The 11321-nt window shown below is 45.9% G+C and overlaps 1 long non-coding RNA gene across 1 annotated transcript in view; it reads right to left on the bottom strand.

Moving 5' to 3' along the window:
* LOC115281217 overlaps positions 1–11307 on the bottom strand; it is a 75608-nt gene extending 64301 nt beyond the window's left edge. The window contains exons 1-3 of the long non-coding RNA XR_003904165.1: positions 11204–11307; positions 6200–6372; positions 4383–4458 (exon numbers count right to left, since the gene is read on the bottom strand). This is a non-coding gene — a long non-coding RNA (uncharacterized LOC115281217). The remainder of the gene's footprint in view (positions 1–4382; positions 4459–6199; positions 6373–11203) is intronic.
* Between the last annotated feature and the right edge of the window lie 14 nt (positions 11308–11321).

Genomic DNA, 11321 nt, shown 5'->3' on the forward strand with positions numbered 1-11321 from the left:
TGAAGAAAACGTATAGATAGTAAACTCTGTATGAGGTTTCATACAGGATCAGGAAACGGGATCAATGGAATGGATATCCATACATCGATTTTTGTGTTTTTTATATCTATATCTAGAAATAGATATAGGTTTATTATATATAAAAATAGATCTCTCTCTCTCTCTCTCTCTCTCTCTCTCTCCATAGAAAGATGAGAAGATTTCTTTAATGAATTGGCTAACACAATTTTAAGTCCTGGCAAGTCTTAAGTCTATAAAGAAGCCCACCAGGCTGGATGCCCAGGGGAGAGCTGATATTAAAGCTTGAGAATCAGAAGGCAGTGTGGAGAAAGACATAGGTGAGTGGGAAAAAGCACTTCCGGAAAACGCAGGTAATTACTATATTCTCTAGAATGGACTGTCTAGTGAGTCATATGGGTTTATTTGGGTAAAACTTTTATGTAAAGGGATTTAAATGGAAACAATGCAAATAACTTAAAAAACAGTTAAACACAATCTTATAAATTATAATATTGTGGCTAACTGTATGAGAATATACACCTTCACCTTCCACACAAGATAGGAAGTCAGAATTATGGTAGGATAGTACATTTAATAGTATGATTAAGGATGATACAATATGTGCAACTGAAAGAGTAGGGGACATTGCCACTTTAGGGCCAAATGTGTGGCATGAAGATGAGTGATACAGTGGGGTAAGAAAGAGGGCACAGGGACAAATGGAGCTGCAGAGGGCCTGGATGCTTGGAGTAACGGAGCCACAAGGGAAGAGAGGACAGGACCTGCGTTCGTTTCCTAGAGCTGCTATCACATATTACCACACCTGGGTGTCTACACACACCGAGAAATTACTGTCTCACAGTTCCAGAGGTTCCAGAAGTTCTTAGAAGTCTGCAGCTGAGCTGGTGGCAGGGCCACACTTTACCTCAAGAATTGAGTCTTTCCTCTCTCTAACTCCTGGGGATTATCAGCTCTCCTTGCCCCGGCCTGGCTTGGCTTATGAATCCATCACTCAGTCTCTGCCTTCATCATCACACACCGTTCTGTGTGTGTCTAAATTTTCTTCTTATAAAGATATCAGTCATTGAGTTAAAGTTGACCCAAATCCAGGATGACCTTATTTTAACTTGATTACATCTGCAAAGATCTTTCTGCCCTATAAGGTTACAACTACAGGCACTGAGAGTTAGGACTGGAGCATATTTATTTGAGGCACACTATGTAATCCACATCAGGCACTAGGTAGTTAAATGTCACTGAGGGGTTAAAGTGCACTACAGGTTTTGAGGTTGGACATGGAGTGTATGCAGGGGCATTAAAGAAATGAAGGATATGTGTAGGAATAAGACAGTGAAGGAAATCATGGGAAGCAAGGGGATAATGGATGAGGAAATGATTGGCAAAAGGGAGTTAGGAGGCAAAGTTGGGTAAAAGGTACACAAACTTTACTACTTATGAAGGGCTATTGAACATAGGGGTGGAAGGGAGATAGTCGCTGGTGAATGGAGGCCTTTGAGAGTATTCATTCAGTGCTCCAAACAGAGATAAAGGGTAGGAAGAGAAGATGATGCCTGAGGAACATAATGGGTACAGTGAGTTAATGTGGGTGAAGGTAGATCATCGGAGCTGGGAGAAGAGTGGGTACCAAAAGGCTAGAGGCCCAAGAATCAGGGAGTGGTTGGGGGTCATGGGTGCAAAGCCATGAGAAAACTAAGGACTCTATGATAAATGATGGCTGGGACATTGAGGGCTGTAGACATAAAAGACACCATAAATGGGCTAAAGTCACTGAAATGGGGGCCTGAGAGGTGATATAAATGGCAGTGGAGGAGAAGGAAGAAATGGAGGATGCAGGAGTTTCAGGCCATGGAAGAGGAAGAAGTTTGGGCTGAGGCTTCTGGGATCAGGTAAAACAGGGTTTATTGGTATAGAGGTCTAAAATGCACCTGATGGACTTAGGTGAGCAATGAAGAGAAATAGGAGGGTCATTTTCAGGGAAAGAGTTGGGTTTCATGGAAATCTAAAGGACCCAGGGGTACAGAGGTAACAATGGGGATAGTGAGGGGGTAGGAGGAAATTGGAGGTTGGGGTAATGAAAATTTCATGGGTACATTTGAATGTCCCTAATTCACTGCGCTACTTATTAATATTCTCATTTGCAACTGATTCATAATTGTCAACAGTTTCAAATTTCAGTCCATGAGGTAATAATATACCCAGTAATCCTTTCAATTATACAGATAGTAATGGAACATAGGTGAAATTTTGAGTGAACAGTGAGACTCAAGATTTTCTCTCTACTGTGAGAATACCATGAACAAAGTGTGACCATGGAGGAGACCATGTGGAAACCATAAGAAGAAAAGGGATTCTGCCCACAACTTGTATGGTCATGGAAATGACCTGACCTAGAGGTTCCCAAGAAGATTCACTGCCACATGAAATGTTGATTTTAACAACATAGGCATATTATTAATAATTATACACTATAATTATAAATTATACACTATAGACTTATAAAATAGTTAGAGTAAAAAGAAAAAACCCATTAACTACCACCAACTGATTACAGTTTGATCTTCAGACATAACAGTGTGTCCAGTTATGCAAATTCAGAGTGTATGTGCAATTGCATTTGATATTGTATAACATATACTGGAATTAAAATATTTTCTCCTTGGTTCAATGTTTACATAATATTGTCATATCAAACTTACTGCCAATCAAATTGCTTTCTTTATCCAATAATACATGAAGGTTATATGCTTCATATCCCAAGGTAATTAATAAATTAAACCCCCTCCTTGAACCACTCTTGCTTACAGACTTCCACAATTGAAGGTATCTGTGTCCTGCTATCACACACATCATGAAATGCGCATCTCTGATTTGTACATGTGACTTAACTGGGTGGTTCTGGGACAAGAGATTGTTGCACCATCATGACTGTGCATTCTTACAAAGAATGGACAATTTCTAAATTACCGTGCTAATGGACTCAAAACAAAACAAAACTGTAATATACTACCAACTATATTTTCCCTGTTAAAGAACTCAGATATTAAATAACTTCCCTATAGAAGCCATAGCCTCCAATGCCTTGATAGTCTGTGTAAAAAAACCACAACGTAATTCACAGTCACTGCACTGGAACAGAAGAAAATGAACTGAAAAACAATTATAGTCAATTAGGACTTCAAAAATAAGGCAACTGCTTAAGGTATAGCCAATCAAACAATGTCCTTGCTTTGCTTCCACATCCTCTCTGTAAAAACCTTACCACTAACTCCTATAGGTGGAGCATCCCCAACCCTCTGAATAGACACCTGGTCAAATGAACTCTTGAAAATCTGAACATCAGTTCATCATTTAACACCACACAGTATCACTTTCCATTTTGACCACTTTTTTCACATGACCTGAATACCTTGCCCACTTGCAATGTGGGCTTAAGAGTTACTGTGACATCTTTTCCTACCCCTTTTGCCCCACTTTTGCACATGCATGCTTAAGACACCAATGAAGCCCCACCCTCACTTGCCCAGACTTCACTCTTGGTAGTAACTCCATATAGCACCTGCCCAGATTCAGTTTCTGGAGAAGTGCTGCACATGCGTGCAGAGAACTTCTGACAAATGCCATGCCTCTTGGGGCCAAAACCTGCAATAGTGTGCTCCTCCCTTCCCCAGCCCAGGGCATCAGCCTTAAATCCCACCTCAACCAAGCCCACACACCCGAGTTCATAGTTCCAGCAAGCTGTGGGCAGAGACAGACCAGTCCTCCCTCTGACCCACGTTGTTATTGCACCCAGAAGTTTTGATGCCCTCTCACGTTGTTTGTTTTGTTTTTTGCCAACACATCACACATACGCACAAACAGAACACAGGCGACCCATCCCTCCATCCCACCACCATGCAAGGAAGTGAATCCGAAACCTCCCACAATGCAGGGGACCATGAGGCAGCCAGGCAGCAGGGACTGGCCATCCAGGATCACTCTGTGTAATATGCACACACAAGGGGCCCATCAATCCCACCTCCAGTGGACCTTCTGATGCTCCTGCCCCCAGCCCCAGTTCATTTCATACTTCGGGGATAAGATTCTGGTCACAGAGCTCAGCTGTCCCAGAATGTGCATCAGGAATAGTCCCTCTGCCTAAACAGGGCTTGCAGAGCCTAACAGAATTGTCCCTTCAGAATCTGTCAAAAATGACCCATTCCACCACAAGAGTGCCCTCCACGGCTCCACTGCTAGGCCCTGACTCTCCCTTCTCAGAAGAGCTCAGGGAACAGTTTCCGGCAGCTCCACCTCCTGGGTGACCCAAGTTGGCACTGACACTTTCCTGACACTCAGACTCCAATAAAGGTGAGCAAAAGACTTACAATTTGGGGAGTCAGTTTCATCTTTCTGGTTCAAACCGTGCTTCCAAGGTAACACATAGCATCCCATCTTCCATTCCTGGGGTGCCCATGGATTTTTCACATATTAAAATAAACCAAATACGTAAATGCAAATACATCAGATTTCCCTCAGAGCCCCAATCCACCCTTCCATTCTGTCCCCCAGTTTGTTCTCTATATTTGTGCCCTCACATCCAACATTATTTTTGAGATTACTGATAATGAGAAAGGAGAGAAGGACTCTCTACTTCCAGGGAAGCATACACAGAAATCAGTCCTCTTGGAAAAAAATGAACATAGATCCCTCTGGCTTTAGAACGGTTACTCACATCTTGAATGTAAGACTCCTAGCACAGTGTTCTGGACACAGTGCGCCCTCATGCACGTGGGGCGTGTAGTAGATACTCAACAAACCTCCCTTCGATGAAGGAGTAGACACCACTGCCTTATTTAGTCCCTTCTCAACATGCAGGGGATGAGCAGAGAATGTCATCTTTCCAGGAGCTGTTAGTAGTTTCCACTAGCAACAGCAGTACTTGTGTTGAGGTAAGACACTTGGGTAGAAGGGACTCAGGTGTGCTCTTCTGCTTTCTCTAGTTTAGTGCTCCTGGAAATGAAGTCTGCGGACAGCAACCTCAATGCTTGCTAAAAACACAAATTAATGGGTTTCATCCAGATCTAGAGTCATGATATCTGAGTGTGGGGACCCAGAATCTGTTTCTAAAGGGAAACTCAAGTGATTTGTACACACATGAAAGTTAGACAAGGCATGTTTAGAAAGGTCATTCTCAGCGTTGGTTTCACATTGGGATCCATTGGTGTAATTTTAGAACTACCATCTCTTACGTTCCAACCCCACAGTCCTTAGTCCTTGATGGGGCCTAGCATCAATCAGGTCTTAATGAAGTAGCCCAATTATTCCACTGTAAGGCCAATGCAAATACTACGTCTCTCAGTACATTTCTAAGGACATGGTACTGGGTCTGGTCAATGGGGAAGCCTCCATGGGGAGCGCTGATCTGTGTAAGATTTGATAGGGGAGCATCAGACTGCCCCACATTCCTGACGTTGTACTAGACTCTGTGTCTCTCTCCAGGAGACAGGCGCATCCCCAAATGGGAGAGGAATGCATGACATTGGGGTCTCCACTTAAAATCTCCCTATGTGGACACAATTTCACATCCCCCAGACCCAGTGGAACAGCAGTCAGATCACACACACCCTCACTGCACATGGGGAGGCTTTGGTGATTCACTGTGAGTGTCATGGAAGATGCTAGCACAGCCGAACTGATTACAGAGAACTATTCATGGCCATGAAACATCTGGGGGCTGTGAGAGAGGGTGGCCACTAAGTCTCTTGAAAGCGGTCCTGATATCAAAGAAGGCAAAGAAGTGTGTGTCTTTGCGTGTCTCTGAGTGCGTGTCTATGTGTCTGCTGTGGTGTCTGTGTGTATGTCTGTGTGCATGTATAAGTGTATACATATCTTATGTGTGTGCGCATATCTGTGTCTGTGTGTCTATGCGTGCTGTATGTATATGTGTCTCTCTGTATATGTATCTGTGTGCACGTCTGAGTGTGTGTGTCTGTAAGTGTGTGTGTGTCTACGTATGTCTATGAGTGGGTGTGTATGTGCCCGTGTCTGGGTGTCTGTTTGTGAGTGTGTGCCTGTGTGTGTATTTGCCTCTGTGTGTCTCTGTGTCTATGAGTATGTGTATTGGCGTGTGTATATGTGTGTGTGTGTGTGTGTGTGTGTGTGTGTGTGTGTGTGTTTGTATACAATCCATTCAGAGGCTCACCTTTCAGTGGGAATTACACCCCAGAATTCTGGCAGCTTCCAGAACAGGGTAGGAACTAAGATGGGAAGTCGTGCTCATTCTCTTCCGGGCCCATCCGTAACTTCCACCTCCCGGCAGAAACGGAAATATGGGTCTCCACTATTTGGTTCTACGTTGTGGACGAGCTGGCATCCCTTTCAGGAAAGAAAAAGATACAGACAGCAGAGCAGATCAGAAGGCAGCAGTTCACATTAAAAGGACCAAAAGCAGAGTAAGTAGAAACCAAAAAAGAAAAAAAGAAAAAGGAAAAACTCTAAAAATGATCAATTCAGGCATCCAAGCTCATGTAACATGGTACAAAGTACAAAGCGGTCTAAAACAACTGGGTGCTAGTTCTCAGTGTCACCAATCGGATCAGTATGTTTGGGCAACTCTGGCACTCAAAGTCCCGATTTCCTCATCTGCAAAATGGGCACATCCTTCTCTGCCTCTGCCTGCAGAACATAATGGAAGGAGAAACCATCTGAAAGCCAAAAGATCTGGGTTCTAATCCTGCCCAATCAGCCCGGTACCTGATGGCAGGGTGAGTTAGCTGGGCTCCCTAGGTTTCTACTGCCTACCTATCATCCTGTGGCAAAATGAGGCAGACCAACCGAATAATCTGTAAGACTCCTTCCAATGCTGCGAGTCCATCAACCCACCTGCACTGTCCTGCGTGCTGGGTATTGATCTCAGACTATGGATGCCACGCAAATGCTGCATATTTGGCAACATTTTTATGTGCTTAAAGCCAACCATAATTCTGCTTTTTTAGCTAAAACGATTCCTACCCAGTGTCTAGAAAAGTGCCTCTAGCTCACTGCTCTAATGTTAGCAATCAGACAACCCTCCTCAATTACCTTTCTACCCAACTCTGGCTGTGCCTCAGATGGAAGGAAATCTCTCTCTCTCTCTCTCTTTACATAAATATAGAATCTTCCCTCAGGCAGAGTCCATCTCTAAATCCCACTGTGAGAAGAGCTCCCCTGGGAAAGCAGCTGTCCACACCCCAAATCAAAGTGACCAGCGCGCCCGGCAACATGTCCAGTCACTGTGCAACCTCCATGGCTCCGAGCACCAGGTCTGCTGGCAGAAATGCCATTTGCTCTGTTAACTATGATGTACTTACCAGAGTCAGGCCCCATAGGCAGCTGGCCCTCCACTGGTCCTCAATCCCTCTCACACACCGAGCCCCACTGCAGGGAGGTGGTCCTAAGGCCCGAGGGAAACAGCACGGAGACATTCTCTCCTGAGTTTCCAGAAAAAGGGCCAAAGGAATGGAGGGGCCAGGAGGAGAGGGGGGATGGGGGCAACTTTGTTTCTGGAAACTAGCATTCAAACCCTGCTTCTCCTACCCCCTGTGTCACCTCCTTCTCTTCCAATAGATCAGTGGGGTGGGTAAGAATTTCTGTATATGGAGAAGCAGGCTGTTCCCTCCTCTGGTAGTTGAAGAACATGCCCCCACATGTTGGGAGCCATTCTGAACTCACTAGTTGAGAAAACTCCTTGTGAGGTTAAGGCAGGTTTGCAAGGGCTCCTGCTGTCAGATGGTGACTGATATCCACCCCCCACTCAATTATTTTTGCTTGAGCACCGACCCTCCAGGCACCTTGTTGATTCATATTGGGAGTGACTTGTCCCCTTATTCTGGCCCTAATATGCTGATTGCATCTTATGAAGGAACTTATTGTAGGAACTTCTTCTTTTGTGATTATGGGAGCAAACACTGCATTTCCTGAGAATCCTGTTTTTCTTATATCTCCCCTTAAGCAAACAGGCTATTGACCTCTGCTCACAAAGAACTAACTTTTGTCTTTGCTATGGTAAAACATTGCCTTGTATTTGAATGATAAAGATACCTTCATTCCCGATATGATAAGCATCTAAATCACCTACATCAATCACTATTGATAAAGGATATGTATGAGTCTTCTACAAACCTATGTTCTGCAAAATTTTTACATATCAAAGAAATTTATCATCAGAAATCATTGTCTAAGGCAAATGCCACTTCTGTGCTGTTCCCCACACACTTAACCATAAATAAAGCTGAGTCTTAGTGTGGAGATGCCTGCCTGGTGATCAGAAAGAAAATTGTGTCTCTCTCATCCCTTTTGCCAACACTGTCCATCCTTCAGGGACCCCTGGACCTGCTGGAGTTGTACCACATAGGACAGAATTCCTTAATCAGAGTAGACAATTAACCCCAAAAGAAGCAGAGTCTTAACTGCCCCACAGGATGTCCTGTTACAGGAATAAGGCATCTCCAGCCCAAACAAGGAAGCGACTGATTTGAAAGACTTTACATTGACCGGAGGAATGGGTCTTCTAGAATGCAATGACATTTATGATGTCAAACTGTTAATTCAGAAGAGGGGGTGTTACCTGGGGAAGAGACATACCTGAGGAGGTCACCGAGAATCTAGACCACAGTTCTGACAGTAGATGAGCCCTACAACTATCCTCACGCTTGGTTCCAATTCCCTGACTCCCTTGGGCCAAGAATCCCCCAGGGAACACCATGTTGCACGAGTTATTCATAGAACTGACACCAGGTAGGAAAACCCAGAATAAAACCAGACTTTCGGGAGAACATCGTAGAGGGGGAAAGAGGGTTGAGTGCCCAACTTAATTTGTAAGTTTACTTCTGATCAGAAGGTCCTGAGAAGTGTTTGATCAGGAAAGTGAACCAGTAAAGTCGGTCAGGAGCAAATCTTGTCTAAAATGACTATGGACAGAATTAGCAGAAGGGGAAGGAGAGAGGGAGTGCTGGGAAAATTGTGGTGCAGGTGGGGAGGGGTCAGCTCAGAGAAGGGAATCTGCACCTCTGCTTCCCAGTGGTTCTATTTTTTTTTTGAGAGAGAGGGAGAGAGAGGCAAATGAGCAGGGAAGGGGCAGAGAGAGAATCTTAAGCAGGTTCTGTGCTGACTTGGGGCCCAAATTCACCACTGTGAGATCATGACCTGAGGTGAAACCAAGACTCAGATACTCAACTCCTGTTCCTGATGACTCTTGACCATCCTCCAACCCTCTTGTTATACAATGGACCCTCCTCCACAAGCTCAGCCCTCTTGTTCTGCTTTCACACCTCCAACTCTAGCCACATGTCCTTGTGTCTGAAATCACTTACTGTGTGAACACATCTTTTATGCAAAGAACTTTGAACCCTCTATCTGTGACTAGGGTGCATGCCTGAGTACCCCTTCCAGGCCCAGATGATACAGACTGGATCCACAGCTCACAGCAGCTTTTCCCAAATCACACTGGAATATTAAGCCTCCGAAATGTCTTGGGGGGGGGGGATTAAAAAAAACAGCACCACTTGATCCTCTGCTGACCTGCCCCGTGAAAGGTTCCCAAGCTGTTTTTTTTTTTTTTGTGGGAGGATGGGCACCATCCCCCACCACAGGGGGCTTTGATGTGAGGCCATGACACAGACCATTACTTCAGCAGAGGCAGAGTGTGCAGGGCTGAAAAGCACCAGCACCACACAAATGCCATGAAAGAAGGGGCTGGTCACAGTGGAAGACGGGCCACTGCACAGAGGGGACGTTCACTGGTAACAAGCGTTCTGCACAGCCCCGAAGTGCCATCAGGTCTATGGCACTCAGCTCATTTTGCAGGGTGCACTGTTCTCAATGGTGATGTCCTCATCGATAAGAAATCTAAAAATGAGCAAGTCAGTTCACCAAATCACACCTGTGACCACCCAGGGCGTGCTCTCCAGTAAGTGGGACAGCTACAGTTTGAAGTGGGAGCTGTCCGGGTCTCAATCTCGAAATCTCCACCGGTCGGTAAGGTACCATCACCGTGTGCTAGACACCATGCCGGGCACTGGAAATTGCCACAAGTGCACATACAGGGCCACACTCACAAGGCACTACAGCTTATAAAGCACTGTTCCAGAAATTTCTCTGGTTCTTACAAACGCATTGTGATAGAAGAGCTCTATTTGAAGGTAACAGGTCTTTGGTTTTCATACACCAAAAAACCTTGGTGATGGTACTGCCAAAACGATAGCATGGCAAAGCCCAGACCCTCAGAGCTTGGATCTGAGTTGCCTTCCGAAGTCACAGACACAGAGAGCCAACGCTAATTAGCCCACAGTGAAATACTACTAAGTTTCTTGCCTATAGGGCCTGCTAAGGACCTTCCGTCAATTTCTCACGCTTAACCTGCACGCATTAATGAGCAGGAGAGGGGCTTTGGAGATGGGAATCTGATTCTCATTCTGTCAGAGCGGAGCCCCCATGGGAGGGTTCTTCACCCCTGAGCTCTTGCTCACACTCTGCAAAATAAGACTAATCCTTCTGACCCACCTCTCCGACTCCAACTAGGAGCTAAGGAACAAAAACAATTGTAAAATTCACCTGCCACGTAAAAAAGTGCTATGAAGGCAACGCAATTAATGAGTTCTGTGAGATGGGGTGTGGGGGTGGCTGAGAGAAGGAAAAAGGGCACCCGGGGGGCTCAGTCAGTTGAGTGTGGGAGTTCGAGTTCCACTTTGGGCTTGCTACTGTCAGCACAGAGCCCTCTTGAGATCCTCCCTCACCCTCCCCGACTTGGCCCCTCAAACAAAACAAACAAAAGAAAACAACCAAAAAAAATCTTTATCCATGCTTTTCCTCCAACACTCTGCAATTTATCTTGGATCAGGATGAGCACCTCAGTTGACTGCGGGCTCTGTTCGGGCTGGGACTGGGCCCCACCGGCCCCGCTGACCCCGCACACCCACCAGAGAGCTTGGCACACAGTGGGTGCTAGAGAAACGCTTGGAGAAAAGGAAACAGCACGTGGGAACCATCTAAGTCAATTATGGCTCGGCCTCTAGTGAGTGAGCGGCTCCGGGGAGGCCGTCCTGCGCGGACTATAAAATGGCGAGACTTGACTGACCAGCTTCCTTGGCCCTTTCCACCAAGAGAGCGCCAAGCAACGTGTGTGGCCCGCCCCAGGAAACGCGAGGCAGGGTGTGCGGGGGGCACTCACGGAAAGGCTCCAGCCCCGCCCGGCCCCAGGTCCAGGCTTCCGGGAAAACTCGGGGTCCCCGCGCCGCGCGCGCACCCCGTGATCGCGCCGCGGCCCGCACTTCCGCACCGTGGGCCGG

This window comes from Suricata suricatta, chromosome 16 (assembly GCF_006229205.1).
Source record: "Suricata suricatta isolate VVHF042 chromosome 16, meerkat_22Aug2017_6uvM2_HiC, whole genome shotgun sequence".
Taxonomy (NCBI): domain Eukaryota; kingdom Metazoa; phylum Chordata; class Mammalia; order Carnivora; family Herpestidae; genus Suricata; species Suricata suricatta.